This window comes from Dermacentor albipictus, chromosome 8 (genome assembly GCF_038994185.2).
Source record: "Dermacentor albipictus isolate Rhodes 1998 colony chromosome 8, USDA_Dalb.pri_finalv2, whole genome shotgun sequence".
Classification (NCBI taxonomy): domain Eukaryota; kingdom Metazoa; phylum Arthropoda; class Arachnida; order Ixodida; family Ixodidae; genus Dermacentor; species Dermacentor albipictus.
The window spans coordinates 6289021-6298107 of NC_091828.1; the positions used below are offsets into that span (position 1 = coordinate 6289021).

The 9087-nt window shown below is 48.2% G+C and overlaps 1 pseudogene; it reads right to left on the reverse strand.

Moving 5' to 3' along the window:
- Positions 1-5980: 5980 nt before the first annotated feature.
- On the reverse strand, positions 5981-8824 carry LOC135910430 (piggyBac transposable element-derived protein 3-like; annotated as a pseudogene).
- Between the last annotated feature and the right edge of the window lie 263 nt (positions 8825-9087).

The following is a 9087-nucleotide window of genomic DNA, read 5'->3' on the forward strand; positions in this document are numbered from 1 at the left end:
TTACTTCTGGCGGGACTGTCTCATTTCTGATTTTTCGAAGGAGGTCCCAGTCCACATACTCATATCTCGAGGGTGGTCTGCGTTTGACATGCAACAGAATTTCCAGTATGTAGTGGTGACTGCCTAGCCCCTCCTGGAGGTTGTCTCACGTGCCGTCGATACCTCGGAGGAAGGTGAGATCGGGAGTCGTATTCGACTGACCGAATTACCGGATCTCGTGGGGAGCCTTGGATCTGTGACGAGTATTAAGCCGAGCTCTGCAGCGTTGAAGGCCAAGTTCTTCCCTTTTGCACTTGTGTAACCGGACTCCCATTCCATATTGGGTGCAATAAAGTCACCCGCAACAACGAGAGGCGCGCTTCTCGCCGCTTTAGACGTGGTGCCTAGTAATGTTTTGAAGTCTTTTTTTGCTGTCAGATGATGTGCTGTACACGTTGAGAATAAAAATGTTAGAATTGATTGTTCTGTTGGGAACGATTACTATTAACTGGGCCTCGAGGCCCACTTTGTACGCGCGGACCTCATGCTCAACGAACGAGATGTTCTTTGTGATTAGGGTAGCGGTACCTCTGCCCTTTTCCCTCCTGCATGGGACCGTGCGGTACCCCGAGAGGGAAATTTCAGCTGTGCATAGCGTTCCCTGTAACAATACAACTTGCAGCTTGTCCGCAATTGGCCTGATAAGCTATCCCAATGGGGCCTTGCGCCTATGTAACCTTGCGCAGTTCCACTGCCAGATTTTCAGATTTTTGCTATTCCCGTTCGCCATTTTGCCTACTGAGAATGATGAATTAGCCCATTAGCCCCACTTTTGGGATTCGGGTTTGCCTGATTCTGCACTGTCGACACCGTAAGCCTGCCTTTGGCTTGGACCTTGGGTCTCTCTAGTTGAGTTAATCTAGTCTCCATCCCGGAGAGCATTTCCATCATGCGTCCTAGGGTCTTTTCTATGGCAGCTAGCTTGCCTCTGCTGCTTATTTTGGCAGGAGGATCGGCGGCGGTACCTACGGCTTCGCTCGGCTCAGCCATCTCATCCGCCTCTTCTGTCTCGCTCTCCGGTTCTGGGTTGGGAGATTCACGCTTGAATTTGCCAGCAAGTGGGCCTAGATATTTAATTCTCATAGTGGTTCGAGATTTGCCCTCTAATGCTATCTAAGGCTTCTTTAAGCTCTGCAAGTTGACGTCTGAGCTGTTGATTTTCCGCCTCAAGTGATTGGATTTGGGGATCATTCACTTGCTCTGACTGTGCCTCACCACTTGCTCTTTTGGCCATCGTATTCTTCTATCCGAACGACGGTGCTGTGCCGGAGCCCTTGACTTTGTCGGCCCACGTGGCCCGCTTCGCGGGCTGGGAGCGAGACCGGCACCGGGATCTCGATCTGAATCCGCTGGAATTCCCGCCTTTCTCTGAGTCGGTTCACCTCCTGGGGCGAGAGTGCCCCCTCGGTTGTGAGCGAGCTCACAGGGTGGAGGCGCCATATGCTGCCGCAGGTGTCACCGAGCTCTGCGCGTAGGAGATACTGATGTCATCGCCACTGGCCATCTGTACTTTCGCAACATTTCTCGTCACCTTTGACGCCGATGCCTAACGATGTAGGGGATCTGGTAGCGTTGTTTGCATGTCCTATCCCCGGTGATATGGGGGCCGCCGCATGCTTCACATTTTGGTGTGCATTGGTGTTCCTCCTCTTGATACTCTGATGACTTCATTTTGCCACAGCCGCGGCACTTCTTCTTTTCGTCTTCGGTACTGGGGCACACGTCGGTTCAGTGACCCACGTGGCCATACGCGTATCATACATCCACCTGCCATTTGTACAGAAAGCGAGGAACGAGGGTGGCTCCACATATGACCGTGTTGTGCACTCGCATGCCTTCGAAGAGTATAACAACTACTTGTGTGTTCTTAATTCCTCTGACTTCTAATGCCGTAGGGTTTCTTCAGTTCAGAATCATACTGCTAATGGCTCCTTCGTCAAATGAAGGGTTGATGTTTCTTATTAGACCATTGCACGTGTCATCAGGGGCAGAAATGTAGCCTGACACCTTCGTATTTTTTTGTTCATTTGAGAAGGTTGGAACAGATTCGTCCGGACAAAGAAGACAGCAACGAAAAGACTCGCGCGCGAGCTCTTAGGTAGACTTTGCAGCGTTGCAATCGGCTGCGTAAAGATTCCCTGCACAGTCCTACGTGTAAGCAGTGCTTCATTCGCATAATATTGCTGTGGTTTTGGCAGGTAAAACGCCAGGATTTTTGTTTTTATAATTACAAATAAATGTTTTCCTATCATCGTTTGAACCACCAATACGACTAAAGTACACGCGTATTGCCGAGTTTGCGTGTACCGAAGGAGTCGCAGGCCTGCACGGCACACGCAGCACAGGCGTAGCTTAAGCTGCAGTTGCGGCTCCATCGGAGCTGCATTTTCCGCAGCACGCACTGGAGGGCCTTGGCGACGAAGTCTCTTCGGGTCATGCTCACGATAACTACCTGACCGGTCCACCTGGCGTTGACGGCGAGCTGTGGCTTGCGCCGCTCTCTACACAGCGGTCTGCTGAGGCGGCCGACGTTACCTGCTTGCAGCCGTGCGCGTAGCTCTACGATTCGGTTGTTCAGCAGCGGTTCGTACCTTGAGAGGGGGTGCCTTAACCTGTACCGCAGAGTGAAGACAGGAATCAAGACTACATGGCGCGCAGGTCACATCCCTTGACTAGTGGCACGATACCATGCTGTTGATGATAATTTATTGGCATCCCCTTTGAAACAGGGCGGTGACGAAGAGACACCTAGCCTGCTTGATTTACGATATAACCGCGTCACATGGGCGCTGACAAACTCATTTAGAATAAAGGAGAGTGAGAGTTCCTATGTGAGTTTCGCCTCAAGGAAGTTGGGGTCATGCGACACGGCCAGTGAGGAGTTTTCCTCACACGCTCCAAAAGCGAATTTAGCGGTGTTTCTTTAGAAGAGAATTGCGACTTCTCGTCACGCTAGTAGCTAATACAAATAACGCTCCTTCTATAAAAATATTATTTCAAATATTTGACGCGAAACATATAAACCTGGTTAAAAATAAAAGTGGGCTGGCTAAACATAGGTGTGCTGACAGCGATGCCAAGGTCGAACCAAATAGGTCGCGAAGCTTCCGGCGAAAACCGGTTCAGAACAAACTGTCAGCGACATCATCAATGGTGGTTATGGGAGCAGCGATTGAAGCGCGACTCTGTTTGGAGGGAACACACAGAGGGGAAGAGAAAAGTGCTTTTAATTAGGCGAGACAAGGATTCATTCAACAAAATTAAAATGCCTAGTCTATTTTACATATGCGTGAGGAGTAAAGAAAAGACAGGTCTATTTCACTTCATTATTATTATCAATAAATGCCAGCTTTAAACTCCCATTGTAAGAAGGGGGGGGGGGCGTTGACCCTTTTATCACTTGCAGTGCAACGCAGCTCTCGAAGTGAGCAGAAAGGCGCACTCGTAAAGTTCCCCTGTTAGAGTACTCCACCCATGGGCGTCGCCAAGCAAAACAACGCAAGGTGTGAGTCACACATTGTGTTGTTTTGCTTGGCGATGTTTGTCGGAATTTGGTGACGCAGGTAGCTTCAGCGTTTCTTAACACGCTTAGTAAATGTAGTGAGGTACAATCACCAGATAATTCTTTACTTTAGTTGCTTTCATTCGATTCAACGTGCCTGCTATCTTGGCGTCCAAAGATAGGACCAGCACTCTAAACCAAAAGAATTCGTCGGCCTCCAAAGAAAGTACGTTCTGTGCACGAGCACAATTTCGACACTAGTACGGCTGGCCTTTTCGTGCATTGATTTCCGCACTTTAAGCTCGAAACGCACAGCAAGTTGAACGGCGGGGCATTTGAAAATAGAGCTCTAATGGCAATCCACTAAAACAAATTGCATGCCTGAGAGAAAAAAATGACGCCACTTCTGTTTCTAACAGATATGGCTTCCCATTATTTTTCTTCCACCGGAAGTGTCCCTCGTCGCACAGATGGGGCTAAGCCCCATGAACTAATGACGAACCTCCATGTTTCGTACGGATGGGCTTCTATGAAAGCTTCGCTCCCATGTGCTCACTATGTTCTTCTTTGCGGCATGGCGAGTATGTTCTGTGTTTTGAGACCCCATACCTTGCAAAGTATATTCAAAACGCAACATTTTGTGCACAGTGACCTCTTGAGCTTTCCGTTTATTTTGCGTTCTGTGCCGTGTCAGCCATGAGTGACGAACCGGAAGATTTCATGAACAGTTGCCAGGTTGCACTCGCAATGGCGACAATCGTTTCTGTGGATATAGATGTCGAAGCTGCTAGTGCAAAAGTGTACCCTGCCAAGCGTCGTCTTGTTTACAACTGCCTTATGCTGAATGCTGTTGTCTTGTCTGAGAGACGCGTGGCAAGGCAAGTTTGGGCGTGCCATTGGTGCGCCCGTTGGCTTCAAGATGGGCTGCCAAAGCTAGGCGGGCGGAAAATCCGGCAGTCATTTATATTCAAATATTTGGTAGACGTCTGCAGGCCCGTGATGCAACGCCGAACAACGAATATGAGACAAGTGGTGTGGGTGGAAAAGTGGATCGCTGCTGCTTTGTATAAGCTGTGTTCAATCGCCACGATAGAACACTCGCCAATTTGTTTGACCTGGGGATGTCGATAGACAACCTAGTTTACAGGGAATTTCACCCGACCGTTGTTGATGCCTTAGAAGGCCAGTGGATCAAGATGATCGCAGCAACTGACACGACAGACCTATACAGGAGTTTTGTGCTCTTGTAGGATTTCCACAGGTAGTTAGAGAATCGGATGGCTGTCATTTCCCTGTGTCTACACCGAAAGAAAACGCAATCCATTACCAGAACTACAAAGGCTGGTAAGTTGACTACAATGGACAGCATGCGAATGCGCAGAAGCAACAACTGCTTTTGTAGCTGCACACATGCGTCTTCTCATTATGTTAGAGAACTATGCGTATTATTACTACTTTTCTGTTGAACTTCGTACATCGTGGCAGAGAAGTTTGTGTCTTGACATGGACCTGCAGATCACACTCTACCCGCCGGTGCATTGCGGTTCTTGTGGCTCTGGCGGAGCACAAGTGCCACTTCCGTTACAACTATGTTGGTGGGCGGCGGCAGACAGTTTTAGTATAGCGTACGCTAAACTATTGCGTAGGCTATAAAATAGCGGGTCGTCACAGCGCATTCGCAGAACGTTGAAGGAACCATAGCGTATAGCGTACGCACATTTTTTCAGAGATTTAGCGTTAGTGTGTTTGCGTGGTTTGCGGAATTTGCGTCGAACAAGGCGGCGGTCACGGCTCCCCGCTTCGAATTGAATTTGGCGTTGCTTTTGTAAAATGCACTTCGTTCGTAGCAAATGATTGTGTAAACGGCTTTCGCTTACTTTCAGACCGCTTCGGCGACAGAATATTATGGATAACCCTGTGGTGTTTTGAAAATTGCTTCTAACTTCGAACAATTCGAATCCTAACGAAAAAAAAAAATGGATGGATGGATGGTATGAGCGCCCCCTTTGTAACAGGGCGGCGGGCTGCGCCACCAAGCCCTTGCTATTATACTGCCCAATGTCCTACCCAAGTTAAACAATAAAAAAATAACACTATGAACTCCCACACCAAACTTTTTTGATCCCCTATTGCTTACAGTGATTTTGTACTTCTCCGTTCCCTGTCATTTCGCTACTTTTCCGCCACCAATCCCCAAATCGCCTCTTACTAATGGCTATTGCGGACACGTTTACTTTTCCACTGCTCCCACTAAGCCGAAGTCGTGCCTAAATCGACCGCTCGGTAGACGTCTTCACATTCTAATAAAACATGCTCCTTAGTTTCCCTAGCTTTACCGCAGCAAGCACATGCTTCTTGTTCCTTCTTATCCTCTTCTAGCCTGAATTTAGCATACTGCATAAAAAAATTATTTTTGCTGTGGCTTTTTATGTTCTGGTTATGAGGAAGTTACACAGCAACTTTTATGCGTGTCGGGGTTTTAGGAAGAAAGTTACAGCTATGTCGCGAAAACGCGACAACAGGTCGTAATGGATCAAAAAATGTTTATTTTCAAACACACTTGAGAGCTCATTTCTTTGAGTTTAGCACATTTGTATCTCAGTTCTTATGAAAAGAACTGAAACAATTTGAACTTTTTTTTATACACAGATGAACTTTGCACTTTGTGCAGAAGGAAACAGGTTGGCCTTTGCAGCCAGGCATCTTGCATCGTTGTCGTTGCTGCGACACTTCAGGCCAGTGGCCAACATTGTCTTGACGGACTTCAGCATTAGGTGTTGGAGCTGCTGGTCCTCTTCTTTTCTTCTTCTCAAGCTCTCCTTCCACGGAAAGAGACGGCCGGCCCCTCTTCTTCATCACGTCCTTGTTTTGATTGCACAGGCAGCTGGCTAGAGAAGCCTTGAACTCTAGAAGATCCAGTTGATGTTTCTTTGGGATTCCTAGAGCATCACAATCCCTCCGGTAGAGCAGCCAGCTGCTCACAACAGCCATGTCCACAAAATGAAAAAAAAATCGCAGGTAGAATTTCTTCGACTTCAGAAAAATTCTGTAGTACGCCATGAGCCCATCGAGAAGGTCGACTCCACCCATAAAAGTGTTGTAAGCCTTCACAATGGCTGGCTGCTCAACTTCACATCTTTCTTTCTTTTTGCGGTCATACCGCTGGCAGCTTCCTAGAGGCTGGGCACTCCCGAATGTGCTAGCAATATTCACTCCCCGGCGTTCGTACCACTTCACTACTCGGACTTCGACCCCTTCAATAGTAGCCTGCCTCTCCACGTGGCTTCCTCTACCGTTCTTCTTCATTTCTGCATCGCTGGGCAGTCGGCATCCAGAAATTCTGTTTGCGCGTGCAGTTCCCATTGCTGGAATACCACGCTGATGCAAATTTACCAGCAGTTTTATGGATGTGAACCCGTTGTCAAAAAAGAGCAAGTAGCTCTTGTTCTCTGGGATGGAGCGCGAAAGCTCGAGCACAACATTAGAGCTTGCTCCAAGGTCAGGTAATCCAGGAACAGGGCGGATGTCCCCTGTGTATATAGAGAAGTCAGAGACAAGTCCGTGGGTGTCGCAAAGTACAAAAATCTTGTAGCCCCACTTGTGAGGCTTGCTAGGGACGTACTGCTTGAGTGAGGAGCGGCCTTTGAACGGCACAATTTGCTCGTCGACCACCAGCATCTGTGACTTTGGAAGGATTTGAAATTTGAGCAGCAGATTGTCAATGAGTGGTCGAATTTTGAAGAGCCTGTCTTTGCCAGCATTTGCTTGTAGGAGATTGTTGTCGTTGAAATGAAGGCTGTTCTTTATCGCTTGCCACCTGTCACGTGACATAACTTCTGCCACTTTTTCTACTCGCATCTCGCGGTTCCAGTACATGCGCGATCGCGGAAGCCTGTATATGGACATATACATTGTGGCCCCAAGAAACTGCTCCAGTTCAGCGCGTGTTAGGCACAATGCTTTGTTGGCATTCTTCTGCACTGCATAGAGATTGGACTGGTCTGTAATCTCCTCAAGAAGCTTGTCGTCAAAAAAATACCGGAAGTACGCAATGGGAGCTTTCGGCTCATCTGGAGGGTCTGGAAGACCGTCTTCCCATTGAGGGTGGCATGTCCGCGGATGGTTCACTTGCTTCCAGAGGAAACTTCTTGCGCTTGACGTTGACGGCTCTTCCGTTTCACCTTCTTCATCTGCAAACAAAAAAAGAAAAAGAAATCACTGCGAGGTCGCAAACCACATTTGAGAAGCCACAAAAACCTTGGCTTGAAAAAATTGGCTGGGGCTTAGCTAAGGGCCTGGATATCTCGAAGCGAAAAGCTGCGGTGATCCGCGATAAACACGCGCTTGCGGCGAACGTCAAACGATGACGCATAGCGCGCGGCAGCGTGCGCCTGTTCTATGGGCAAGTGCGCCTTATATACCCCTCCTTTCAAATGCGCACGGCTGCGGCGAAAGGTCAAACGGTGGCGCGGAGAAGCGACGGCGCACATGGGCAGTAGCCTGCGCAGTGCGTGACGTCACTCGTGCTCCGACAAACGCGGTGTTGACTATCGTAGTGAAGCTTTTGGCTTCAAAAGAAAAAGACGCGCCACTGCAATACAACACGAAAGAACGCTGACGGCGTTTCACATTGCAGCCGAATGCAACTCGCCCAACAAACAAAAAATTGCGCACCTGTGTCGCTCCCAGACTGCCCAGATTGATCTGATGGGGCAGCATGTACTGTGTCAGGGCTGTATTCCGAATCGCTGTCGCTGAGGCAGCTATCTTCGCTTTCTTCAACGGGTGGAACCCTGATCCCGTAGAACCTTCTGGTGTCCATCACGAACAAAAAGCACCGAATAACTGCAAAAAACAAAAATTACTAGTTTTTTGACCACATGCCGAGGAAGACGAAGTTGTGCACAAATCGGGACGCTACAGCCTGTTGATGCGAAAACGCGACAAAGCGACACACGCTTGAAAAAACAACTAATCTTCAAAAACAAATTATTTACGTGATCTGCGTGCATTATTCAACCAAGTGCCTATCATGCAAAATTTTTTTATATTCAAAAAACTTACATACCTTGAATGGAGACGGATGTCAATGGATGGATAGTGAGAAATGTTCTTCGTCGGCATCAACTGGAGAAATGGCAGCCGTCAGCTCTTTACTGAATCGACGATAGATGGCGCTGCCTTTTCCACGTGTTGCCAGACATCTGTGGATTCCCTCTGAGCGCAGGGGTAGCGGCTACAGATGTTTTCTTCTGGTGGTGCGGCTTAAAACCGGTATGATGCGAAATCGCGACAACAGGTCTTAAGAGGTTATATCTCGCTTTATAGGTGCGTGTTTTCAAGGCATCCCGATCTTGCTTCGAAAAGTTATGAGCTTCCCTTTGCGTTATCATAAAAGGTTTCTTTCCTGAGTTTGTTTTTTGCTTCTTAAGTAGTTACTCATGGCAGGTTTGTTTTCCACTGCGGTCACCCATGAGAATATTTCAGCCCCTTTGACTTTCCGCTTGACCTTCTTTGTTGCTGTGTTGCCCACCCTACAGGCCACA